This window comes from Lissotriton vulgaris, unplaced genomic scaffold (assembly GCF_964263255.1).
Source record: "Lissotriton vulgaris unplaced genomic scaffold, aLisVul1.2 SCAFFOLD_3824, whole genome shotgun sequence".
Lineage (NCBI taxonomy): Eukaryota > Metazoa > Chordata > Amphibia > Caudata > Salamandridae > Lissotriton > Lissotriton vulgaris.
The window spans coordinates 162,356-190,298 of NW_028255596.1; the positions used below are offsets into that span (position 1 = coordinate 162,356).

The following is a 27,943-nucleotide window of genomic DNA, read 5'->3' on the forward strand; positions in this document are numbered from 1 at the left end:
CTGTCTGTTAGAACTGATTCTGTTTGGGATGGTCAAATGCGTTCACTCTTCCTGGCCTTTCCTCGCTTGCTTCACTCGCAAACCTTCTCCCACGTCCTCTTCCTTTCTGTCCACTTGTAATTTCCCTCGCCCCTCTGCCCCTACCAGCTCCTAACAAAGCCAGGCATAGGGTTTTCCAGTGTCCATATTCTTTGCAAAATGCACATTGATCCTGTCCTAGGTCTTGGCGTCCTACATATGATGTCGATGAATTGTTTCCAGGTGGCTGTACTCCAGGGGTATTCGGCTGGTATCCTCCCCTATATTTCTCCCTTCCTGTATTCGCCCCCTGGAGCTGTGCTACCATTACCCTTTCCTTCAAGTCCTTTTTCCTTTCTGTAGCCCTGCCTTTTTTGTTTCTCTGATTCTCATAGTACAGGGCCATTTGGAGAATGGCCGTTGGTTTAGATGCTGCCCAACTACTTTCGCTGGCTTGTAATTTCTGAGATACATCTGGCAGTAGTCCTTTGACATAGTTCCGCACAAATAAGTGGTGTCCAGTTGCGGTGGACATGTCTTGTTCACTGTAATCAGAGAACATGTTTCAAATCTGGAGAAATACTCTGAGACATCCTCTTGTGGTTTCTAGCGGCGCGCGGTTACTATGGACCTGTCTATCTTTTTCTCTGGGATCAGCATTTTCACTTTCTGCACTATTTTTTCAGGGAGGTCCAATATTGCTTTAACCGGTTTTTGACGAGGGTTCCGCTGTTTATTTAGTGTGTTGATTTGTTCCCAGGTATGGCCAAGCAGTTCGGTATGGTCTACTTTCCTAATCTGTTTCCACACATCTGCTGGCAAACATAACCCGAAGAACAAGTCTCTGTCGGCAAGTGTCATTATTGTTGATTCCAGAGAGGTACCTAGCTCGGAGTAAAAGGCGGTGGGGTTCATTCGTAAATCCGGTAAATATTTAAGGAACGTCAAAATGTCCTGTCTGTCGCATGACTGATACACCCAATTGTAGACCACCCTTCCTCTAGCGTCTTGATGGTTTATATCGTCATGAGTCCCTTGTCCTCTAGGAGATACCCAATAAGGGGGCATCTTCTTTTATCGGCACCAAGCTATCTGGTTTTTCCACCGGGGGTCCTGCTATCTTAGATGTCCTGTCCTTGTTCCACGAAGTGACGGAATACTTCCAGTGTGGATAAAAAGAGTTCTGTAACATCGTTGTCGCCTTCATCTCCGGTGTCTACCTTCCTATAGAGAGCGACTAGTCGCCCGGCCCTGCATCTTGGTAGTTCTCTTCATATGCAGTAAGAGTGTGGTAACAGAGACGTCCAATGAAGTATCATTTGTGGTTTTCAACATAGGAGTTGCATATCTCAGTTACATACTCTTCTGTCTCCTTCCTATCTATGAGGGAATTAACTATTTTATCAATGCATGCTTGCTCATTTTTACTTAATCGCGGACCCTGGGCGCTCCTTTTTCTTTTGATCCTACCTCTACTACTGTATCATTTGATGAGGCATTTGGTGTGAGTGACTCAGTGGGAGCAGAGGCGGTGGAGACTGAGGCAATCGTGCCATCTCTGGCTATACTTTGGTGATCCTGGTTTTGTACCACAGGATGAGTAGGGGCGTTAGGGGTGGCATGTATATGATTGGGGGACCTAACAATAAATCATCATCTACCCTTTGTTTTGCTGGTAACTCGGGGTAAAGAGTCGAGGGCATTCTAACAGGGCATTTGTAGGAGAGTAGGGTCTGCAATCCTATGATCACCCAGATTTTTTGCTTTTGTTTCACTGGTTTACAAGAAGGTTGTAGTTAGTTCAGACCTCCCAGTGGATTGTTTGTTGGGCAATGATTTGGAGTCATCACAATGGTCAGAAGTGGAGCACCGGACTCACATGGAAATGTTAGGCTTGCCAGCACATGTGTTCGCTGTGACCAGGTCACAGGTCAGAAAATGCCCCACTGAACAGGTGCTGGATCCTGGAACAACGGACCAGACACCTCCCAAGAAAAAGAGCGGTAGGGTTAAGGCTGCGCCTTCCCCCTTGCCCCAGGTCGTGGATCAAGTCTCAGAGGAGGCTGACCTACAGGAATTGAGGGAAACTGAGCCCAGAGAGTTCGAACTTGATCAAGTTGAATTCTTGGGTTCAGGGGGACCCTCAAGGGAAGACCTGGGGAAGGACCAGTTAGACTGCCCTTCTCTTGAACCCCTCAGACAGCAGGCTGCTGCTGAGGCTGCTGGGAACGCCACAGGTACCCACAAGGTATACTGGGAAGATGGACTCCTGTACACTGAGTCAAGAGACCCCAAGCCTGGCATGACCAGGAGGCTGGTTGTACCCTTGTCTCAGCGTGGTTTCCTACTTACCTTGGCCCACGAGATTCCCTTAGCAGGTCACTTAGGCCAGACGAAGACGTGGGACAGGCTTGTCTCCCACTTTCACTGGCCTCATATGAACGAAGATACCAAGGAGTTTTGCCGCTCCTGTGTCACTTGCCAAGCCAGTGGTAAGTCAGGTGGCACGACAAAGGCCCCCCTTATACCAATGCCTGTGGTGGGGGTGCCCTTTGAACGGGTGGGGATCGACATCGTCGGTCCCATGGAACCACCAACAGCATCAGGGCACAAGTTTATACTGGTGGTAGTGGATCGTGCCACCAGGTATCCTGAAGCTATTCCCCTTAGGACCACTACAGCACCTGTTGTGGCAAGAGCCCTAGTTGGAGTATTCTCCAGAGTGGGCTTCCCTAAGGAGGTCGTCTCCGACAGAGGTGCAAACTTTATGTCGAGCTACTTAACTGCTATGTGGAAGGAATGTGGTGTCAACTACAAGTTCACTACACCCTATCACCCACAATGCAATGGGCTTGTTGAGAGATTCAACAGGACCCTGAAAGGGATGATTCATGGACTACCGGAAAAGCTTCGGCGTAGATGGGACGTCCTGATCCCCTGCCTCTTGTTCGCCTACAGAGAAGTCCCACAGAAGGGGGTTGGCTACAGCCCTTTTGAACTTTTGTACGGACATCCTGTAAGAGGACCCCTGTGTTTGGTGAAGGAAGGATGGGAGAGACCTCTCAAAAAGCCTGCAGCCAACATAGTGGACTATGTGCTTGGCCTCCGCTCGCGGATGGCTGAATACATGGAGAAGGCATCTGAAAACCTTAAGGCCAGCCAAGAACTCCAAAAAGCTTGGCATGACCAAAAGGCTGTCTTGACTGTTTACCAGCCCGGACAGAAGGTGTGGGTGTTGGAGCCAGTGGCCCCAGCAGCACTCAAGGACAAATGGTCCGGGCCCTACACCATCCTGGAGAAGAAGGGAGAGGTCACCTACCTGGTCGACCTGGGAACTCCCCGGAGCCCCCACAGGGTGCTTCATGTCAACAGGCTCAAGGCATATGTCGACAGGAAGGACATGAGTTTGCTCATGGCCCTAGATGAGGGACAGGAGGAGGAGAGTGACCCTCTCCCCGACCTGCTCACTCAGAATCCTGACGATGGATCGGTAGATGGTGTTGTCTTTTGTGGCAGCCTCTCCGAACATCAACAGAAAGACTGTAAACAGGTTCTTCAGTCTTTCAGACATATGTTTTCTCTAACACCCAGTCAGACCGATTGGTGCACCCATGAGGTTGACACTGGTGACAGCTTGCCCGTCAAGAGTAAAATCTACCGGCAGCCTGATCACGTTAGAGACTGCATCAAGAGTGAAGTGCAGAAAATGTTGGAGCTGGGAGTCATTGAACCCTCGGACAGCCCTTGGGCTAGTCCCGTAGTTCTAGTGCCGAAACCTCACACCCCGGGCGGTAAGAAAGAGATGAGGTTCTGCGTGGACTACAGGGGTCTCAATGCAGTCACTAAGACTGACGCCCACCCAATACCAAGGGCAGACGAGCTTATCGATAGATTGGCTTCGGCCAACTACTTAAGTACGTTTGACCTGACCGCTGGGTATTGGCAAATCAGGTTAGCTGAGGACGCCAAGCCTAAGACCGCATTTTCAACCCCTGGTGGGCATTATCAGTTCGTGGTGATGCCCTTTGGTCTGAAAAATGCACCTGCCACCTTCCAAAGGTTGGTGAATCAAGTCCTTACTGGGCTGGATGACTTCTGTGCGGCGTATCTTGACGATATTGCTGTCTTTAGCTCCACCTGGGAGGATCACCTGGTCCACCTGCGGAAAGTGTTAGAGGCTCTGCAAGCAGCAGGCCTCACTATCAAGGCCACCAAGTGCCAGATAGGGCAGACACAGGTTGTATACCTGGGCCACCTTGTAGGTGGAGGCCAGGTTCAGCCACTGGAGAGCAAAATACAGTCAATCAGGGACTGGGCTCCTCCAACCACCCAGACTCAGGTTCGAGCTTTCTTGGGCCTGACTGGATACTACCGGAAGTTTGTCAGGAACTATGGTTCCATCGTGACACCATTAAACGAACTGACAAGCAAGAAAATGCCAAAAAAGGTTCAGTGGACAGCGAGCTGTCAAAAAGCATTCGATGACCTAAAGCAGGCCATGTGCACAGCGCCTATCCTCAAGAGTCCGGACTACTCCAAACCATTCATTGTCCAAACAGATGCTTCTGAGTTGGGTGTGGGAGCTGTTCTTTCTCAACTGAATTTTGATGGTCAAGACCAGCCCATTGCTTTTATAAGCAGAAGGCTGACCCCTAGAGAGAAGAATTGGTCAGCTATTGAGAGGGAGGCCTTTGCTGTGGTTTGGGCCCTGAAGAAGCTGAGGCCATACTTGTTTGGCACTCACTTCAAGATTCAGACCGACCATAAGCCCCTCTTGTGGCTAAATCAGATGAAGGGTGAAAACCCCAAACTGCTTAGGTGGTCCATTTCCCTACAGGGGATGGACTTTACAGTGGAACATAAGGATCATGGCAATGCCGATGGGCTCTCCAGATATTTCCACTTAGAACAAGAAGACTCACCTGGTCAAGGTTAGCTTATTGTTCCGACGTTTGGGGGGGGTCATGTAGGAGAGTAGGGTCTGCAATCCTATGATCACCCAGATTTTTTGCTTTTGTTTCACTGGTTTATGACTTTCTCTGGCTGTGGGCCTGCTAATCAGACCCACAGCCTGGCTGTTCTCTTTCTAAATTACGATATGTACCCTAGGTGCATTTACCAATTGGTACTGGGCCACCTTATCAGACCCTGTAACTCAGGGCATAGGTGTACCCAGGGCCGCCAGGGACTGCAGCATGTATTATGCCACCCCTGGCTGGCCTCCTAAATTTGACACAACTGGCTGCATGACAGCTGGGGCGAAGTCGTGTAATCACCCTTTGCTTTAGATATAGTAGCCCTATATCTAACCATACCATGGACACCCGAGTTCCTATCAGTCACTCCTATGGCAGGCCTTGACAATCCTGAAGGCAGAGTGCGTGGGCTCGTGTGAACTGTGTTCTGGCCCGAGCCGAGCCCGGTTGCAGCTTGCGGAATCAAGACCCAATGGCTGTTCCATGATAACGCGTACCATATCGGTAACTTCGGTGTCGCGTTATCAAGACATGTCGAGTAAGGTGTCATACGAATCGGGATGCTGCCCTCTCACCAACTCACGCGACGAGGTTAGCATTCCGCCCTTCTAGAGGGACACGACATGTACGTAACTGTGAACCCCGGTTAAAGTTAACTAAAGCCTCAGCTCCACAAAATGGATGCTGCCACCACAGACACGAGTCTGACCTCCTGCTGCTGGGAGTCCTTCCAGCGAGGAGCGCTTGGACAAAGGGTTTCCTGTCAAGGGCGGTGTTCGCACCGTCCCAGACAGGGTTTGTGTATTCTAGGTAGGTAGGGCTTTTGCGAGAAGGTGACTGCGGAGTGGCACCCAGGTGCTCACTACGCATCTGCCGGTTAGAACCAGTTCCAGGGGCACCAGCCCTGGCCTGGGGAAAGTCCGGCAGGGGAGAGGGGTGTAACTACCCCCCTTCCTGGTCCCACCCTTAGGGCAGGACCTAGTCATGTACCCGCCCCTTTCTTTAGGATAAAGACCGGAGCGGGGACCCTTCCAAATTAGATCATCTTTGAATCAAGAACTACTTTCTATGAAAGGACATTCGAGACTCTTCTCAAGATTTCTCCCTTGTGACTAAGGAGTAGTCACCCTGCATCAGCGGGCACCATCTAAGAACTCTGCGGTTTGCTGCAAGTCCTTCCTCAAGGATCCGACGGCCCAGCTCGACGAGAACCGGCTTCCCTGGCACCTCTGACCTCTACCCACGTCATCAGCTCAGCTGTGATCTGTGGGTGCGACGAGACCTCGAGGGACCGGCCATCATCAAAACCTGCACGCTTTCTTAACCAGCACGACCATCGAAGTAATTCTCTGGTGAGTGCTCTGGGGTCCGAGAAGCCCCGACCCTGAGCCGCTCCAGCACCGAAGTGCAGTCTCCCAGCATCTCCACGATCTGCGTGGGGCCCTTCTGCTCGCTGCTCAGCACGTTGTCTGGTCACTAGCCGCTGGCTTGTGCCCTTCCTTGACGACATCCGACAAACAACGCTGCTGGTCTGGTTGCTCCAGACTGGCCCTTGCTTCCATCTTTGCGAGAAGCACCCCGGACCCTCCTGGTCCACTCAAGACGCCATCTTAGGCCCACCACGTGGCCCTGAGATCTGCCAAGGCTTGTTGCCCCATCCTGGGCCCAGCGACGCCGACAGCATCATCCTTCGTGGGACAGCTCGCACCTCCACCGTGGTCGCCGACAACGCCTCCTGGTCCGTGAGACTGCAGAGCCTAGCGTCGCCCACTCACCTGGTCGAGGTGACGGCCAACCGGTTCCTTCCTGGTACCCTCTGACTACTGGCTAGTAGTACGAACTTGGTCCCCTCTGCTTTCAGGTATCATCAATCTCTGATCCAGGCTTGGATCTCTACGAACTATTCATCACTGGTCGCCGGCCAGCAACTTCTTTTCTTCTGGCTCCTGGCTCGTCAGCGAAGACCCCGACGCCTGTAAGACTTGTGCAGCCGCAGCCCTCGTGGCTAGGTAACTCGGCATTTCGGTGCCTGCATAGCCTCTTTACTCTAGGGTCCCGAGTCCCTCGCTTCCGACTTGCCTTATCGGGTCCGCCCGAGACCACTAAACTTTCCGTGCCCTCGGGCACTTGTTTCTAATTGTGCACTTGAAGTATTTTCCTAAGAGATTTGGTTTGTGCTTAGTACCCTGTCCTCATAAAGAGTACAGGGCTGTTGTGATTCTTAATAAATATACTGTTTATTTTCATAACACTTGTGTGGCGTCCTTTCACTTGGTGTTCAAGGGGTATGTGATGGTATTACAGCTGGCTTAACGCGCCCTCTCGAGTCTTTAGCCTTAGAGTGCTCGTATCCACGCTACTAGGATAGCTGGTCTATAGGTTGACTTACAACCAATCACCATGAGGGTCGTTTGGAACGATACATAGCGGTTGCTAGAATAGCGAACGCTGCATATCGGGCCAACTTCTCACAGCATTGACCTGATATTTTTGATTCCTGTTCCTTTTTTATCGATTTCCTTTTCTTTTAGTTTTTCTTCTAACCTTTTACAGGCTTGGTAAGCTGATTTCGCGTTTCTTTATCTTATCTAGCTTCATCTCTTTTCTTTCTTTGAGCTGCCTCTTTTCGCCATAAACCAAAACTGTCAAGCATGGCTGGTCTAGTTTTCTTTTTGTGGAGAGCTAATTCTAACATTTCTATTTTAGCGGGATTGAAAAATCCCGTCAGTGGCCACTGATTTACCCGGTCCTTTCTAGTATATTTATGCCATAGTTTTCTATAAGCTACTGTGGCTAATCCATACTTTACGTGCATGTCCTTATTAGGGGGGCCTTCCGGCGGCGGCGGCTGACTGACCTCTAACAAACGGTCTCGTCCAAAACAATCAAACAATCTAGAGAAAACAGGCATGACGTATTTATCGGTCAAAATGAATATCTCAATCAATCAATTTAGACAAAAAGTCTGCACTACCTGTCCTTCGCTGTCTGCAAAGAGAGAGAATATTCCTATTCTTTGCTGTTGGCAAGCAGGGAATGTCTCAAATAACTCAATATAAAAAAGGTAATACCAGTATTTCAATCAAACTATTCAATCAATTAATCAATTTGAGTAGTTTTTTCACGACCTTACCCGGACCGTATGGACAGTTCTTCGTCTTCCCTTTCCAGCGCCTGATTGTCCTCTCACTCTAACAAACAATGCGGCGTTCCTCTAAGGTCCCAGTCAGGACCGCAGGTCACTCGAGAGAGATCCGTTCGGAACCGGTGAAGTTCAGTCGATCGGCAGCCAGACAAGGGTCTTCTTCAGGCAGGTATACCCCAATCATTTTAGTTGTTCACTCCGTCGTCAGGACCTCTCTACCGGACCCACGCGTCGCTGATGGGCCCCATGTTGGGCGCCAATTTGTGAAAGGCAGCAAGTCTTCTAAGACCCTCAATGCTGCCCGGTGCAGGGTTCCACCTCTAATTCACTTTGGGTTCTCTATCAAAATAAAGAGGCAAGCGCTGGAAACTGGAAGACAGGAAAAAGGTTTATTTCTCATGTGGAGACCACGTCAACTGCAGACATCGGGATGTCTGAGAGAGGTGTTCTGCTGATAACTCCTTGGGCTCTTCCTTTTATACAGGTTCACACAATGCATTTCTTTCATCAACATGGTTACACAAGCTTGGAGTCCCCGCCCCGGGCAGGTTGCCACACAAGCCCAACAGTAATTCTCTTATCACCCAGGTCAAACAGACAATCTTATCTTGCAGCTTGACCTTGCTTCAGGGTCTAAACATGTGAGACCGGCCGCATCTAAGAGTCCAGTCTGTTGATAAAAACAGGTCCCATTGTTGGTAAAAACAAGTCTTGCTGTTTTCAGTGCAATAAAGCATGTTTGCAAGAGTCTTTTTGGTATTTGGAACCTGTTTGTGTAACTAGGTGCAGTGAGAGGTAGAGTGTCCAAGGGTTTGCCTGTAAACAGAGATGAGAGGAAAAACAAATTTGTGGCAGCAAGTGGCGTTGAGGTTTGTCGTGGCAATAGAGTTTATAGCCCCTAGTACACATACCACGTCGGTCAGAGGGTTGCTAGTTAGGGCAGGGTGAAACAAAGGTGACCAACAGAGTACAAAATGGCTGCGATAGATTAAAATGACTGCAGCTTATGTTCACATAGAAATTTCCACCAGACAAGATGGCGCAGGTAATGTTCACGATTGTCATTTTGCTTTCAACAAGGTGGGAGATACGGGACCTACGGCTCCCCTGACTGTTTTGGTCGGGTTCAAGGCGGACATGTGCCACTGCTGCTCCAGATCTTTCTGAGAATGTCACCCTGTAAATATGGTCTACTATTAATATGTGTCTGAAGATACTGTCTATTTGGAATGTATGACCTGCCACATGTTTATGGTAATGCACTTTTAAGCTGTACAACAAAAATCAAAAAATAAATAAAAATTAAAAAAAAGTATTCTAATAGCAAGCAGCCAAACAAAATGGAAGCAGGCCAATGAAATAGTATGTTATAACTTGATGGATGAATGAGCGCAATGAAAATAATTGGAGATCAAAAAGGCATATAACACACAAGTAAGTGTCTTCAGAGTAGGTAGCGTTCCTGGCTGAGCTGCAAAGACTCTGATGTTGAGCAACTTAGATGTGTATATGACCAGCTGAGGAACACGTACAGTTAATAAAGGTGCATGGTTAAAATGTGGTTCATTGACAATGGCAAGGGAGTGTGGCCTGACTGAGTATAGCGCATGACGTACCTCGCAAGGCTCCGGACCTTAGAGGCCTATCCACCGCTATCTACTGCATTGGGGCTAGTGCAGTGTACCATGCCAGACAGCATTAACACTCTGCTACATTTGTGTTCTGCTGGGATGCTGTAGATGCCCCGGGGACTTGGTTAGGTACTGTTGACCGTGCCATTACTGGATGATTGGTGTGGAGGTTTGAAGGTGCCTCATCCTGAATGCGGACCCAGGGAGCATCGGCCCTGAGTCAGTGAGTGCTGGCCAGCTGTAGCCTGGACATGCTGCCCCAGGAGTCCTGTAGACCCAGCATTCAAGTGCCCTGGACGGCGTATGCTCCCCACCCCTGGGATATCGGTCTGCTGAGGGGAGGGAGGGGCAGACCCGGTGGTGACCCTGGCACCTGATGGATAGCAGTCTCATCGAGCTTGTGTCCCAGATCTTCACTCCAACTGTGGCGGTGAGTGCACCGGCGGGCCCATTATGATGCTGGCCTCACCATGCTTCGCTTGCTTACTCGTCGGCCTTCAGAAGTAGACTGGTGGTGGTTTCAGCCTTGCAATGACGCAGCTGCAGAGGACTCCTGGTCACCGTGCCTAGAGCCTCGCAAACCTACGACGGTCCCTGTGGCCCCCGGGGAGGTGGAGACTGCTGCTGCTACAGCACCACTTGGACTCCGCGTCTCTTTGCTGGTCGCTTGCTGCCCTTCCCTCCAGGCTGCATTGGCTGGACCGTGAAATCTACAGCTGGGCCCTGGGACAGCGATCCTGAGAGGGTGGCTCAGCGACAGCTCGGGAGAAGCCAGCAGATCGTACTGGAAGCAAGTGCGGTAGGTGAGGAGAGATCGGGTGGTGGCTCTTGGCCCAAGTTGGCGCGCTTCTGCAATCAATACTCCTCGCATTGCCTACTGCGTGAACCCTGGTGTGCTTTATTATTTGGACAGCCTGATGGAGCTTGACATGGGGACTGTGTCTTAAATCCAAGGAAGGCGACCTCCACCCTAAGACACAAAGACCCTCTGCCACAGTGCTCTGCTGTTGACTGAGTCGGGGGTCTCCGGGCCCTGTCCTCCTCCATCTGGATCATAATTATAGAACACCTGTAACACCTTTCCAAAGGGGCTCTTTCTTTACCGCGTGGGAGCCCACATCACCAAGCTCTCTGGCAAGTGCTTCCAACAACGCCTCTACGGGACTCTCGTCAATGCGCTGTCTCATGCCTCAGCCCCCTTTGTTTTGCAACGTGCCTCATCATACTCTTTCCTCTTTGATACTACGCTTTGATCCTTGGCCTGCAGCGGCACAGACATTTTCCCATATCCCTCGCCCCCTGCAATGCCCGTGGCAGATACAATAGGGTCACATCTGGTACTGCAGTTAAAGATATATCAGTCAACTCCCTTTGGAGTAAAGCGAATATTCCTGTCAATGGAGCTCTCTACAGCCGAAGCAGAATCCTCTTTTGAGACAACACTGTCTGCACCCCTTACCCAAACTTTCTCCAGGAACTTCGAACAGAGATTGGCTCCCTCAAGTCTGAATTCATGTCCTGCTCCATGAGATTCAGAGGTATGTGGAGAGGCTCAGCTAACGAGTCAACAACGTGGAATGAACTCTTGGCTCCCGCACAGAAGACCTTGAGGCCCTGTGGCATCGCATGGCGACCCTGGAAGACCAGCCAACTAACCTCCAGCTAAAGCAAGAAGATACTAAAAACCACAGCTGGAATAAAACGATATTCACAACAGAGGTGTCCCGAGGGGCATGGAGGGCCCAGATATTAGGGTCTTTACAGCAGATCTTCTCCCCCAGCACTGGACAGGACAAATCGAGTGGCAGCAATCCCAGGTCGTTTGGACATTCCTCCTGACATTTTCACGTGGGTGCACGACTTTTTAAAGAAAGAGACAATACTGCAGGCCTCTCCGAACGCATTAGTACTGGTATGCAAGGGCCACACCATCCAGTTGTTCCAGGACCTTGCACCTACCACCCTACGAAGTCACAGGGAATTCTGGCCAGTCACTAGCAGGCTTTGGCACCTCAACATCCGTTACCAGTGCGGGCACCCCTTTGCTTTTATTTTTTAATTGGAGAGCACACGTAGGACTATAAGATCACTGAGGAAAGCCCCAAGCCTTTTGAAAGTATTGCCACCTTCTGGGGAGGAGGTGGGGGTGCCTCCTTCTCCCAGCTCTCCTGCTCGAACAGCGTTCCACCCCACGTGGACTACTGTGGCTCCTAAGAACACTTCTAATCTCAACAGGGATCATATGTCTCGTGAAGCCAAAAGAGACATTATTCAACATCTTCACAACCTGGAGAAGCCCTCTGTGGAATTCAAAAACCTTGGAGTCCTTTAAAAGCAGTTAGAGACTGACACAGAATTCTGAAATATCAAAGGACAATTTATTACACTCATGTGAGGTGAGGCTGCGTCGCCCAAAAGCCATGGCAAATGAATGAGGCAGTCTGAGGAAGTCAGAAGGCAGGCGCCTTATATACATTTTCAGACTTACACAGTAAGCATACATGAAAGGGGGCAGTCTTAGTTCCTGTGAGCACACAAGGAATACCTAATATGGACATATGGAACCAAGTGGGAGAAACTAACAGTTTTCAGAACGTAGTGAACACATTCCTATGTAAAACTTAATCAGTAACAGATGCAGACTCTACCAGGCATTTCTGAGCATGCGTGGAAGTGGAGGAGGCTAAATATATCTTGTTACTAGGCAGACTTCAGGCGCAGCTAAAAGGAAGGTAGGACAATACAGAAAGTGAGCACATGGCAGCACATGGTAGCCAAGATGGCCTCCAGAAACTAAAATGGCTTCTAAAAAGCGGATAAGATAACTTCTAAATGCAAAATGGCTTCTGCTAACGCTAACCCATTTATGCTAATTTACAACAGACGGCCGTTTTAGCGTTTGCTGAAGACATTCGTATTATTCAGTAGGAACATGGAAAACAGTTGCTCATTAATTTAAACATAATTTCATCAATTTTCTAATTCATTGCTAGATAACCATTTCCATTCTAAACATTTCAGCAAGGGGATGACCAGGAATACTAAAGAACGGGACATTAGGTCATAAGCATACATACAAACAGTAGGAGGAAATAATGACCACTATTACAGAGAAAATTAGCATTTTCACAACCCTAAGCAATAGCAAATCCTAAAATCTTTCAGAAAACACTATATACTCATGTAAAATGGTGGCAATGCAATCCTTCAATGCTCTCAAATGGGATAAGAACACTTTTCCACAGAGAATGAACTTCTATTCTACCTGTGCTAAAAAGAATACTACTCTAAAGTACTGCAGGCAAAACAATAAAAATTAATTCCACAACACCCAGAATCTCAACATTTCAGGAATCACTTCTATAACCACGACTTATGACCAGAGTCCAATTCCAAGTCTCTCTGGCAGACTTTTATTGCTCATCGAATCTCTTCATCCATCGCTGCAAGGGCCTCATCATTTCAGGCCTTCCATAGAAATGTATCTCAGCATCCGTTGGAGTGCCCTTTTTGGCAAACACTCATAGTTCAGTCAAAAGTCTCAAGTTCACAAGGGCAGTGCCCCAGTGTCTCTCATCTGCGGCAGACACTACGGCAGACACTACAATGACGTGCTCTTCGTGATCAAGGGCACAAAGCATCTTGTGCAGATCCAAGCACTGTCAAGAAAACTCCTTTAGCAAATCAGCAGCACTTTCAAACTCCAACACTCCTTGTTCGGTGTCAGAGGACGCTGAAGCTGCTCGTTCATGGGCACCATAAGATAGTGCCTCTCGCCAATCTCGAATTCTCCATTTCATTTCTTTTTCGTTGGAGCAAAGGTGAAAAAGAGAACGGTGTGGCCAACTTAGACCAAGGCTCAGGCCAAGACGCAGACCAAAGGACTCAAGGGGTTCAGGCCAAAACTTAGGCCAAGGGCTCAAGGGGCTGTACACTGTCAGAGGTTGCCAGTACATAACAGGTACCTTTTTGCGCTTTTTTTTTCCAATTCAAATTCTGTTGCAAAACCAAAGGGACTCCTTTTCTTCTGTCGTGGAACGCTGGGCAGTAGAGTGAACAAAGAACTAGGGTATACCATTGATGGCGTGCAGATTCCTTACTGGGTGCTGGGACTATAAACCAAAACTTCCTGCTTTTATCTATGGCTGTCAAGGATAGGAATTCGAATTCATCTTTGTCATTCGTTCTGCAGGTGTCACTCTCCCTTTGACTCTGGAGAATCCTGCAGAACCTATCAATGTAGAAGATATGACACAATTGTTAGTTTCCTTCAATTGTTGTACAAAAACAATTCAATATTTAACAAGGGGATTGCAATCAGTTACCCTACAATCTTCAAGAGAGTAGTCATACGCCATGAGACTATCATAATCTAAAATACACTATCATTCTCGTAGAAGGCAAAACAATGACTCTAGCCTCTTCAATTGTGCTTCCATATGAGAGCATGTCTTCTATCATCTAAGGGTAGACAATTACATAAACATTTTATCTGAGTGGAAGTCCTTACATATAGGGGCATCATCTAATGGGTAAACATTTTCCTAAATGAGAAAATGTAAGTGTTCCTAAATCCCTCACCTAAAACATTTCAAAAACGAAATCACATAAGAGATGGTCAGGGGCATTCAGACAATGGCTAATTTTTCAAAAATGTAAAAACAGAGAAAAAACAAGAGTACAAACTCCTAATGTTTCCATTATTAGAACACATGTGGTCCATCAAACATTAAAACAGCAGCTGAAAGAACTGAGAACCTAATTAGAATGGGCATTACATTTTTCCCACATTCAAGAATGAACATACAGTGTCTCCTATTGAGATGAGAAAGCTTTCCTTATTATATTATTAAATCAGTTAACCAGTCTATCACTAAGCTGACAGTCAGACTGGAAAGTATCAAAAATATAGGCCTAAAGAAAAAGTCTAAAGAGAAAGAAACAGTCTGGTCAGGTCATACTAAGGGGAATTATGCATAATGTTGTTGTTCCTATTACATCTCTGCAGTCTGGACACAATGCAACATCTGGTGAGAAACGCTACACCATACACAGTAATCCCAGTTAATGGTCCAGTTCCTCCTTCAAGGGAAAAAATGAAAAATGTAGAAAAAATGAAAAAGTTAGGCCACCTTTTAACAAGAGCCACGAATCTATAATTGCATCCTTAGGTCCAATCAAGGATATGTATATAAATCTGGGCCTGCCTGTTCCTTAAGGGAGAAAGGGCAGTATCTGTATTGTGGCTTCCTGTATATCTCTTTTATTTTACTTCAATACTATTATGGTCAAATTTTAACATCCACTGGTGAGGCAAATGTATTTTCATGATTACAGTATGCAAATATCATATCTGTGAAATTTAGTATAAACGCAGATATTAACCACGTGGTGTAGAGCGACACATACCGTCATACATGTCTCTTCACAACACAGGCAAATTTGTAATAATATCAAAAAGCAGCTAATAAAACAAAACAACATCATGATCAAGCCATCAAATATACATGCAGTATAATAAGCGCAAAAAGCATAAACAAAGCACAATGGCATTTGTAATCAAGCAGAAAAACACATGCATTCATGCAACTGAAAACCTGAAATCCAGACCTGCTTAATTTGTCAAAAACGAAATCAAAGTCAATTTGTACCAAACTTACGCTTTTTAATTTACTCACACCCCGCTTTTACCAGGTGATCACCAGTTGCTGGCTATCAAACTGGTCAATAAACTTACAGTGTCACTTATGATAAACAAGGGTGAGCAAGAACCATTCAGAAGGGAAAAATGCAAAATCATGAAAAAAACACACAAACATTTCATTTCAAAGAAGTCATAATAAAACCCATCTCTTTGCAACATACTACTAACACAGCGCATAACAGAGTAAATCTCAACTGTTAACCAACCATCCTCATTGTAAAACATGCTAACCCACTTTCATATTGACTGTAAAACTTTTTCACAGACACACTGCATCCCTTGCACCAGCCTTTCCATGTGGCCCCGTCAGACCCCCTGCCCTCAAGGCCCTGAGAGCCTGCGGCCCCTCATGGCCCTGGGAGCCTGCGGCCCTTCATAGCCCTGGGAGCCTGCGAGCCCCTCATGGTCCCCCCTCTCCCCAAAGCCCCTGAGGGCCTGCTGTTTTCCTTTCTTTAAGGCTGGTCAAGAATGCACTTCTCAAAAACAAAAACCCTCATGTAACCCATCTAATGTGCAAGCTTGAAATTCTGCTAATCAGAGAAGCTTTTCACCAAGCAGTCGTTGCTCCATCTGTTCACTTACTTACTCCTAAACCCCCTTCTCACTGACCTTAAGGTCAAATTCTGCCAGGCGTACCGTGCGGTCCTCTCAGGCCCTATATCCTATTTCCTCCCTTAAACTTACAAAGCCAGAAACCATTCCCCACTCATTCTAAGCTACAAGATCAACCCTGTTGAAAAACACATGTTATATAAATGACTTCTTTCAGGAATAAAATGCATTTAGTAAAACATTTACTGTGAACAATTTGCAGAACATGACAACAGAGCATACCAGCATTATATTAAATGTTTGCTACCACTCTATACAGGGGTACCCAGTTATCAACTCTAAAAAGATAAAAGACAGAATAGGCCCTGCCGAAATTTGAGTTTTTAATCCTGATATTAAACATAACCCTCTGCACCAGGCACAATAGGTCACTGAGCTATGAAGAACAACCTCGACTAATAACAACCCACAGTTTGTAATATACACAAATATGCATTTTACTGAAAGCCAAAAAACTCTGCAATGCTATGGTAAATGACTAGAATGCTTGTTAAAAAGTCAATTTTAACTAGATTTCGACTTTTGACTGTGGGGTACATAAAAATGAAAATCCTACACTTGCATTACATATTAATCAACCCCAGAATGTGCTTTACAAATTACAAAGAGTAAACATGAAGTATCTTGCATGTAATGGCTTAGAAAAATGAGCTTTCAGCCTGCGCCAAGTAAACCCTTAACATGCAAATGTCCTATTTAAGCAGTCACACAGTACTTTAATCAAATTTTAATTTTAGGAGGTCATAGTATGAGTATTAAGCTTTATGAATATCCAAAAACTATTTTGAAAAACACATATTTTTTTCAAATAATTTTTCCATGTTTAAGAAATTATTCATTTCTTTATTATTTTTTTTCCTCAAACCCAATCTGAATTGCTAAAACCACATTTAAAACCCAAACTGCATCTTTTTGCCTATCAATTTAGATGCAGTCATGGAGGAGCCTATGCGCAGAAGCCTTACTGAAAACATGGCAGATTTTCGCGCCAAAATTTAAAAGAGGACATTGAGCAACATCACCAGAGATAAACCCCCTTTTCATTTTACTGTGTTTTAAAAAAAAACAGAGAACAACCCTCAATTGAAATGCCTTCTTGTGATATAAAATAATGCAACTTACTTTTGTAACCCTTTAAAACTCTTATTCTGAGTTCCTAAATTCAGCCCGTGTTAAAACTACCAGCTAGTCTCTGGCCTGAATAAACATTCCAGTGTCTTTTATTGCCTTTCAAAAACAACACATGCTGTTCTCAAGGCAGGAAATGGCCTCCACAAAGCTGACCCTAGAGCTTTCAGGAAACAGACATTTTTTAGAAAAGTGTGTGCCACAAAATACATTTAAACGTAGCAAAAATTCACGTTTAACTGAAACTTTAACATTTTACATGTATGAAAATGCATGTAAGCAAAGGAGGGCTTCAAATTCGATTTTCCCTACAGAACACACAATTTAATTTTGAGGCCTTTTCATGTTCCTAGTGAATGTAAATTTTAACTTTATCTAATTTAAGCATTTCAACAGTTTGCACATATGTGCCTTTGTTTAGTCTATAATTTAAAAAGCAACATATAGCGATTTTTTTTTGCAGGTAACATGGCAAATTACTGCATTCTTATTTAATTTTCACCTAATATCAATTAATGCAACATTTTCCTTAACAGACTGAAAACATCAAGAAATCCACATTCACGCATTGAGCTCATTTCACACAGAAACAGAAATATTTCAAACATACAGGACACACAATACAGCGCTTAAGGCATGTGTTTCATAAATTCGCGCCAACGCTATTCACAAGCAGAAATTACACTAACAGGAACAAAAACCCCACATTTAAACGCACATTGAACCCACAGATCAACACATAGGACTGAAACAAAAAACAAGCCACAAACAGATCTTAAACCAAACCAATTGTAAATGCTAGTTGTACGTCATATTTACAAGGAATGTTTGGCAATGATGTTTCAATTCACAAGTTTTAACTGGCAGAGCACCAAAGAATCGCTCTGCATTCCCCATTCATAAAAGTGCACAGAACAAAAGGATCCTTACATGTATTATGGCCATATTTTAGTTCCCTGAGGATACAATATCACCAAGGAAGAAATATGTTTTCACACCTAAACCTATTTAGGTATCCCTTCTAAGGGAAGCCGGCTCATTTACTTCACATCACATTATGGTACCGTTCACAAAAGCAACACATTTTAACATGTGAGCTTAACCAAGGACAACAGGCATGCCAAAAAATAGTGCAGAGTATACACTACTATCAAAGGTGGAGGAAATATCCTCGCATTACCTGCCTATATGAGTTGCAACACATACATATCAAATCAAATCACATCAAATCATATTCATATCATATTCTTCGAAGATCACACACAATTCAAAGTAGACAAGTCTATCTCAAACTCAAATATGCCACAGTAAGCGTTACAAAGGCATTCAAAACGTAGAACAGGCGCCGCAAAATTACTTTTACCAAACATAAGCTGTCCAAATTCTAACTGCCAAGTCTCATCTAACAGTCTATCTTTTTATGTTACATTTTAATACTCACGCCAAAAGTGTTCTCAGTCAGGGGGGTGACATTCTTGGGAGGACCAGAGGTTAGGAAGGGCAGAAAACACACCGACCTGCAGACACAAGGAATCACCAGAGGCGCGCCGTGCACAGCATACCTTTTGCAGAACCCAGTCCCATGCTGTTCAGTAGTCTTCTGCCTCCTAGCAAATTGATCAATCCTCCAGACTGTCACCTCTCTGATGAGTCCCTTCGTGGTCGCCAATTGTGAAATTCAAAAACCTTGGAGTCCTTTAAAAGCAGTTAGAGACTGACACAGAATTCTGAAATATCAAAGGACAATTTATTACACTCATGTGAGGTGAGGCTGCGTCGCCCAAAAGCCATGGCAAATGAATGAGGCAGTCTGAGGAAGTCAGAAGGCAGGCGCCTTATATACATTTTCAGACTTACACAGTAAGCATACATGAAAGGGGGCAGTCTTAGTTCCTGTGAGCACACAAGGAATACCTAATATGGACATATGGAACCAAGTGGGAGGAACTAACAGTTTTCAGAACGTAGTGAACACATTCCTATGTAAAACTTAATCAGTAACAGATGCAGACTCTACCAGGCATTTCTGAGCATGTGTGGAAGTGGAGGAGGCTAAATATATCTTGTTACTAGGCAGACTTCAGGCGCAGCTAAAAGGAAGGTAGGACAATACAGAAAGTGAGCACATGGCAGCACATGGTAGCCAAGATGGCCTCCAGAAACTAAAATGGCTTCTAAAAAGCGGATAAGATAACTTCTAAATGCAAAATGGCTTCTGCTAACGCTAACCCATTTATGCTAATTTACAACACCTCTACCCCTCCTCCTTTGACATCGGAGAGTCAAACTGAAACTCTGAACCCTCCAAACTCACTGGGGATGGTTGCTACCTTGTGCGTGAGTCTTCTGTGTTCCAGGGTGGGACACTACTGGATCTCATCTGGACTGGGTGATGCATAGCCTGCACTGTTTCTTCTTACTTCCTTTACACCTTCCCTGCGGGCACTGAGCTAGCCTGGGTGACAATATGACACACTACTGGCTCTGACAATCATCGGCCCTGGGGTCTGGATGGTCTTAGGCACTGTCCCACTGATCAAGACTTTTGGGGAGTGACATGTCCTGTATGGCAGGCTCAGTTTTGCGTAGGCGATACCTAGTTCTGGGTCAACTATTTTGGCACGGTTAGCCTTTGACCCTTGTTCACTTTAACATACATTTTTCTTTCTTTAGGTTACTGGGCATCCCTGAGGACCATACTTTCTATCCCTCTTTGTACTTACCTCAGCATGCACACCACATGCTCTTTAACCACTTTGTAGATGGCCTGGCCCTCCCACTTGATCATTCCCTGATGTCTGCCGGGAAGGTGAGCCATTCCGGGGTTGCTTCTTGCTCCCCCTTTCACACTCTCTGTCTTTTGCTGCTCCAATGAAACTCTACATGTCCGCTTAATGGGCCTGTTTTTAGTCCACATCTATGACTACTGACTCCCAGGTTAAACTCCTCAACCTCAATGTGTGAGGACTCAACGCAATAAACAAAAGAAAAATGATATGGTGATATCTGCTTCAACAGAATGCTGATGTTATTTTTCTCCTTCGACACAACATTCCTCGCACGGCACACCCTATGTACCACTTTCTATTATGGGGTCTCGTGGGTGGTTCAGAATGAAGAAGATTGCTTTTTTAAACTAACGGTACAACGTGGCCAGCACACCCTCACCTTTGTAGACGTCTATGCACTAAATCAGGCCCAAGACGCCTATCTCAGGAGCTTTCTCAAAGAAGGTGGGGAGATATGGTTTTTGGGGGAGACTTCAACCTAGTCGGGACACTGACGACGACCGTAGCGCCACCTCCTTTCACAGAACGGGTGCTATGCCTGTGGCTCTCAAACGTGACATCACTGACATGGGGTTAGTTGATGTGTGGTGACACCGCTACCCAGACACTTTGGATTTTTCTTTCTTTCCACATGTCCATCAGTCATATTCACATACCTCTTTATGATTCAATCCCTACTACGTGACCTGGATACTGCCCTTATATCAGATATTTCCATATCAAATCATGCACACTTAGAGCTCACTTGTTCTTGGTTAAGGGGGAGGCTCAGTCTTGCCCGCCATGGCGCCTCCCTCTGCAGCTACTCCGTGATCCTGTAGATGTTGAGCACGTCCGATAAGCAATAGCAAACTACTTGGAACTTAACACACACCCTGACATCTCAGCACATACTCTTTGGGACGGATTCAAGTCCACTATTCAAGGAACCATCACTACAATAGTTATTGCCCGGACACGAGAGGCTAAGGTGGGAGATACGGCCTTGCAGGTAACAATAAAGAGTTGGAATGCCTTGACTACTCTGCCCCATCCTGGTGCAATAAACAGCGTTTAGCATTGTTGAAGGGCCAGCTACGAGTACATCGTACTAACAAAGCGGAGAGCAACTTGCTTGCACTTAAACAAAAATACTATGAGGTGGGAATAAAATGGAATTCTCTTGGAGCAAAAGCTCTGGAAAGAATTAACCCACACACATATTCCTGGGCTTCGTACTGCAGATCATACTTGGGCAACCTCAGAAGTTGCCAAACAGCAGGCGTTCCTTGACTTCTATTATAATCTTTACAATGGCGAAGACACCTCTCCGGAGGCCATTGACAGTTATCTTGCGGGATATAGGTGGGAAACTCTGGATCAAGCACACTCAGAGGTGATTAAGACTCCTTTCTCTCCTGAGGAGCTTCAACTCACCCTGAAGGGCCTCCCCCTGGGCAAGACCCCGGGCCCGATGGCCTCCCAGCGTCCTTTTATCATAAATTTCTTCCCCAACTACAGGAGCATTTACTTGCATTGTTTAATACTTTCACCGCCACTTCGGGCCTCACTCCCACTATGTCGGAGGCAGAGATTACGTTGATTGCAAAACCAGGCAAGGATCCCTCCCCTTGTGCCTCCTACTGTCCCATTGCGCTTTTAAATACAGATGCCAAGCTCTATACAAAAATCCTAGTAAACAGACTGTAACCCTATCTCCCGGGTCTTACTGGTCCAGACCAGGTCGGCTTTATTCGTAATAGGCAGGGGATGGATAATGTTCGCCGGTTGGCTCACCTAGTGGAGAAATCACACCATCATGCTATCCCGTACTGCGTTCTCTTGCTTGCAGCAGAGAAGGCATTTGACAGGGTTAGTAATCCTTTTTAAAGGCTGTCCTTTGAAAGATAGGACTGAGTTCCTCGATGATCACAAGAATAATGGCCACCTATACCTCTACTTCTACCAGCACCGCACAACACAGCATAGGATCCGTGTGAACAGAGGCTTGTCCCAGACAATCCATCTTTGGAGCGGCATAAGACAGGGCTGCCCCTATTGCCCCTCCTATTTGCCCTGGTAGTAGAACTCCTGGGAGTTGCCATTCGATAGTCAGAGGACACTGTGGGCATACCTTTTGGGGGTGAACACACCAAATCACCTTATAATGACCCTTGCCCACCCTGAGTCATCCCTCCCGGCATTAGTACATACACTGACCCCATTTGAAAAGGTTTTGGGCTTCAAAATCAATATGTCTAAATCGCAAGCCTTAAATCTAACCATCCCCTCCGCCGACCTATTAGCGATATAGTCTCCCATTCCTGTCCAGTGGGCCTCTCACTTTAAGATAACTGGGCCTCAACCTTACACCCTCTTTAGCTACATGGACGACAGCCAACTGGACGGAATATCGGAAATCTATCCTGGAAGATCTTCGCAGTTGGAAACCACTCCAGGTTTCCTGGATTGGTCACCTAGACACAATAAAGATGTCCCTCCTCCCAAAAATACTCTACCTCTCCAAACCCTGCCCATCCTGGTCCCTCAAGATGATATTATGTGCCTTCAGCGCGATACACGTAACTTCATTTGGAGGGCTCCTCTAACACTGTACTGATGCTGCCCTAAGATAGGGGGGATCTGGGGTGCCCCAACCTCCTTGAGTACTATTGGGTGGTCCACTTACGATATATATTGCTGAGTTGGTTGCGAGGGAAAGTGACAAACATTGGTTCCACATGGACCGGGCCGTGGCTTGTCAATCCCTTTGGGATCTGTTGGAGCTTCCCAACAATGCAAGGCCGTGGAGCATATATATTGCCACCCGTATGAAAAACGTTTTGGAAATATGAGATAGGGTGCCTCTGAAATAAGGCCTGATTCACCTTCCCCTCACCTAACACCCCTGGTGCAGAACCCAGATTTCGCCCCAACCTTACAACCACACTCTTTTCATCATTGTAGGGAAGGGGAATGCTGCACCCTTAGGGATTTGTCTGAGGGCAAATCCTTTAAATTTTTTGACGGATGTCGAAAAGAAGGGCTAGATGTAGGTAAATCATTTTTCCCGATTCTAAAATACCGAATTTTACCGATTCGGTATTTTAGAATCTGTAAATCTGATGTAGGTAAATATTCGGTATTTTTTACCGAATCAGTAAGATTCAGTAATTACCGAATCGGTAATTACCGATTTGGTAAATACAGAATAAGTCAAGGGTGGCAGGGTGTCACTTTGACACCCTGTTGCACCCCTGATTAGGGCTTGTGTGCCACATGGCACAGGTGTACATGCACAGATTTGCATATACACAGGTATTCGTTATTTACCACCAACTAATAGTTGGTGGTAAATAACAAATCGTTAAAGCCCTGTGGCACTGTTGACAGTGCCACCTACATCTCAAAATACAGATTCGGTAATTTTACCGAATCTGTAATTTTACCAAATCGGTAATTTTACCAAATCTGTAATTTTACCAAATCGGTAAATTTACCGAATCGGTAAATTTACCGAATCGGTAACATTACCGATTCGGTAAATTTACCATATCTGTATTTTAAGATGCCGTACATCTGGGTATCCAAATACCGGTATTTTCGGCCGCTACCGGTACTTGGATACCTACATCTGGCCTTTAGTCTTCCTGCATCTACTAAGCTACAGTATATTCAACTTTGCCACTGTGACCTCTCCCCACTCAACGCTTAGGAACCAGGTGCCAGTTCACTTCTTTGGAGACCCTAGATCAGTCTTTTGACAGGACTCAGGGCTAATCTCTCGCACATATATGGTTCTCCAGCATTCCACCCCACCCAAACCACATCCTTTTCAAACAGAATGGCATGAAGAAGTTGATGAAGATTCAACCCACAAAGCAGTGGGAACAACTTTGGTGAGATATCCCTTGAATACACAAATGCATAAAAACAATATGAATCCTCATTCAAGCTGGTGTCTCACACCCAAGCGCCCACACCCTATTTTCCCTGCCTCTTCCCCACTCTGCTGGCACTGTGCGATGGCTCCAGGAGATTTCATACACATATGGTGGTCATGCCCCTTTATCACAACCTTTTGTGAAGAAATACTTAGCCACATTAAGGAGACAGTGGGTTTCCTGCTTCCAGATTCTTACTCGACTATCATTCTATGTGTTTGACCACCGCTCTTGCAAGCCATGACTCACACAGAATGGTACCTAATTAGTCACGTTAGGGGCCGCCAAGCAACCAGTAGCTCTTCACTAGAAAAAGCCACATGCCCCTCCAATGGCTCAAGAGTACGCACGTATGTGACAGGTCCTCGACATGGAAACTCTATCTCATGTAATTACCCATACAGAAAGGAAATTCACTTAAATCTGGCAACCTCGCCTACTCCACTTTTCAAGACTGGAAAACTCATGCTTCAAGGCCCTTCATCTTTTTGACTGAGCCTCCATGCCCTGCCCGATTGGCTTGTTACCGCTCCTTGCCTCAAGGTCCTCCCTTAGAGGTCCGGAAGGGATCACTACCTACAACAGATGGCTATCTTTAACCTACAATCTAATGTCTCCTTTTCATGCACTTTATTGTTTTCCTTGTTTTCCTTTTGTTGAATGTTTTTTCCTGACCATGTAGAACTGATTGTTCACAAGGCCCCTGGGCCCCTTGGTGATCCTGCAATAATAACAGAATATAAAACAGCCATTTTATGGCGGATGGCCTTTGCGCTGCAGTGTAATGGAATACTGCATCCTTGTGTCTAAGGAGTAATGTCTAAGGAGTAACAAATCCTTGTTCCTCATCCGTTCCCTAGGTCCTGGGTAACTAGGATCAACATCCATCCCCAGAACTATGTGAGAACTCTGTATCCTATTGCCAAGAAGTCCTACTGTACGAACTTCTCCTCTCCCCTAACTGTCATTTGATGATCACCTTTATTTGTTACTTGTCTTTTTGTCCACCTTTTCATGCCTTTACTGTAAAGCGCTCTGCTACCTTCGGGTCTTGTTAGCGCTATAGAAAACTTCTAAATAAATAAATAAATAATGCTTTTTCATGGTAGTTTTTGTATATGGAAACTGTTAACAAAGAGATGTCTGAGTAAAAAAGTTGGCTCCTTATTTTTTCTTTGAATTCTGCCATATTGGTTATAGAACTGAAGAGACTGATGTATAGATTTCTCATGATCTTCTTGTGACTTACTGAGATTTTCTAGGTATAACTTTTCATCTCTGTCTTTAGCTGTGTCTGGCATTAGCCAGCTGGCATCTTTAGTGTGAGTGAAAACTGGTGGAAGCCACTTGTGTTTACATTTCAGCCTCTAGTGTACATTGTTTAAAACAACCCCTCAACAATATAGGTTCTCAAAATGGTGAAGTCCAAAGAAACGATCAAATAATAATGTTAGTAAGTCTACCACCATAGGTCTACCCAAAATCCAATCACTGATGTACGGGGGTCCATTAAATCTCAGATGCCCAATGCGACGCGTTCCGTGCTGTTGGCCTTGCGGGCCTCATTACGCCACAATCGCTGGACGCGTAAGCTGACCAAATGTACACCCCTCTGGCAGCAAACATGGTTCTAAGAGGTTAGTGGGCTGCAAGGGTTTAAATCATGGGACCTTATTGGAATCTCACAACTTGGGGATGTCTGGGCTAACAGCCATATGCATTCATTTCAGAAACTCCAGACCCGCTAGTCCCTCAACCCATCCCATTTCTATAAATATCTACAGCTGTGGCATGCCCTCCACACACATTTCACAGATGATACTAGGCTCCTGGATTATAGCCCTCCCAAGGCGCAGACTATGCTGGGTGACTTGGGCAAAGGGGGTATCTCCCACATTTACCGCAGTTTGGTCAACAACAACCCCACCTCACTGGACAAGTTAAGGGACCAATGGGTGGAGTGGGAGGATCCCCCTTGATGAGGTAGACTGGTGTGACACCCTCATGGCAGCCAAGACAATCACCGCTTCCGCCAAACTTAGACTGATTTATCTATACTAATTGAATGCTGCATATCTCACTCTCTTGCGCCTCCACCCGGCAGGCTTGTGCCCGGATGCATCCTGTGCAAGGTGAGGCCATGCCCCAGATGAATTTTTCCATATGGTCTGGTCATGCCCCCACCTTGCGCAATTCAGGGGAGCTATTGAGGAGGAGCTCACAGAGGTCCTGGGTTGGGTGGTTCCCCATGATCCCAGTCATTCTCTTTTGGGGATCACAGATAGGTTCACCTATGACCCTGCTCGCAGGCAGGTCGCTCCCCACGCTGCTGCACGGCTCTGCCTGCATTGTTTTTGCCTAATCTTGTATTTTTCCCCTGTGCCTAACTTTCTTTCTTGCCCAGACTTGTTTTTATTCACCTGTGCCTGTACTTGCTTTCTTGCCCGGACTTGTTTTTCTTCCACTGTGCCTGTACTTGCTTTCTTGCCCAGACTTGTTTTTATTCCCCTGTGCCTCTACTTGCTTTCTTGCCCAGACTTGTTTTTATTCCCCTGCACCTGTACTTAATTTCTTGCCCAGACTTGTTTTTATTCCCCTGTGCCTAACTTGCTTTCTTGCCCAGACTTGTTTTTATTCCTCTGTGCCTGTACTTGTTTTCTTGCCTAAACTTGTTTTTCCTTCCTGTGCCCAGTTCTCCCGTGGCCCCGCCCATTTTTCCAACCGCTGCGTCCCTGTGGCCCCGCCCATCTGCAATCCCATTTGCCGCCCCGCTCCCGCCTCCCAGCTGCGACTCCCTCCCACATCCCCTCATATGGAAGCCGCTACGCTACCGCACAGCGGCCGCACCGCTGGCGCGCCTGTGGCGCACCTAAGACAAGCCCATATGTGCCCGTCCGTGCTGGGACCGCTCCCAGCACCAGGACCCCTGGACACCACGAATGCCACGACGCCCGACACCACTACGATGCCAGAACATTCCACGCGCACAACACCGGACGATCACACACCTGCATCCTGGCCCCCCCAAGCGCACCCACGGAGCTTTCACCTGCCGGAACTGCAGCTTCACAAGCATCCGCCCCACCACGCTGCCGACCAGGAAAGAACCCAACCACCTCAGATGCATCCTTCTCAACACCCGCTTCGCCCGAAAACATGCCATTAAACTCTGGGACCTACTCCACTCAACCTTCCCAGACGTCGCCTTCCTGACGGAGACCTGGCTGGACCCCGCCTCGGCACCCGACATAGCCATAGCCATCCCAGAAGGCTACAAGATCACCCGCAAGGACTGCACCAACAGAGCGGGAGGAGAAATTGCCATCGTCCACAAGAACACTCTCAGAGTCTCGACCAACAACGACGACACCCCCAGCACCGCCGAACAACTGCACTTCCAGATCCACACCGACCCCAACACCACCCTCACAGGAACCCTCACCTACAGGCCGCCTGGACCCCGACCACAGTTCAGCGACTCCATCGCTGACTCGCCTCGCCCTCGCCTCCACGGACTACATCCTCTTCGGAGACCTGAACTGCCACCTCGAGAACAATGACGACACCAACTCCACCACCTTGATCGACAACCTGGCCAACCTCGGACTCAGACAACTCGTCACAACACCCATCCACTCCCCCGGTCACACGCTTGACCCCCCATCTTCTCCGCAAGCCCCCACGTCTCCTTCAACCATACCACCGAACTCCACTTGCCCGACCACCGCTGCATCCGCTTCACCTTCAAGAAACCCACCATGCACCACCACACCCAACAGGTGCCTCACCACTGCTGGAGCGAAGTCACCGAAGACCAGCTAACCACCACCCTCGCCCAGAGCCCACCCGCCCACCATACCGACCCCGACACCGCCGCCCGCAACCTCAGACAGTGGATCAATGACTGCGCCCTCTCCCCGATCAAGAAACCCTCCAACAATCATACCAACAAGAAAGCCAGCTGGTTCACTGAAGACCTCCGGGCCTCCAAGCAAACCTGCCGAAAGCTGGAGAATA

General features: G+C 46.8%; 1 non-coding gene across 1 annotated transcript; it reads right to left on the reverse strand.

Moving 5' to 3' along the window:
- Positions 1-23,391: 23,391 nt before the first annotated feature.
- LOC147659069 (small nucleolar RNA SNORA36 family) lies at positions 23,392-23,524 on the reverse strand. The gene has a single exon (XR_015307325.1). It is a non-coding gene; the product is annotated as a small nucleolar RNA SNORA36 family (small nucleolar RNA).
- Between the last annotated feature and the right edge of the window lie 4,419 nt (positions 23,525-27,943).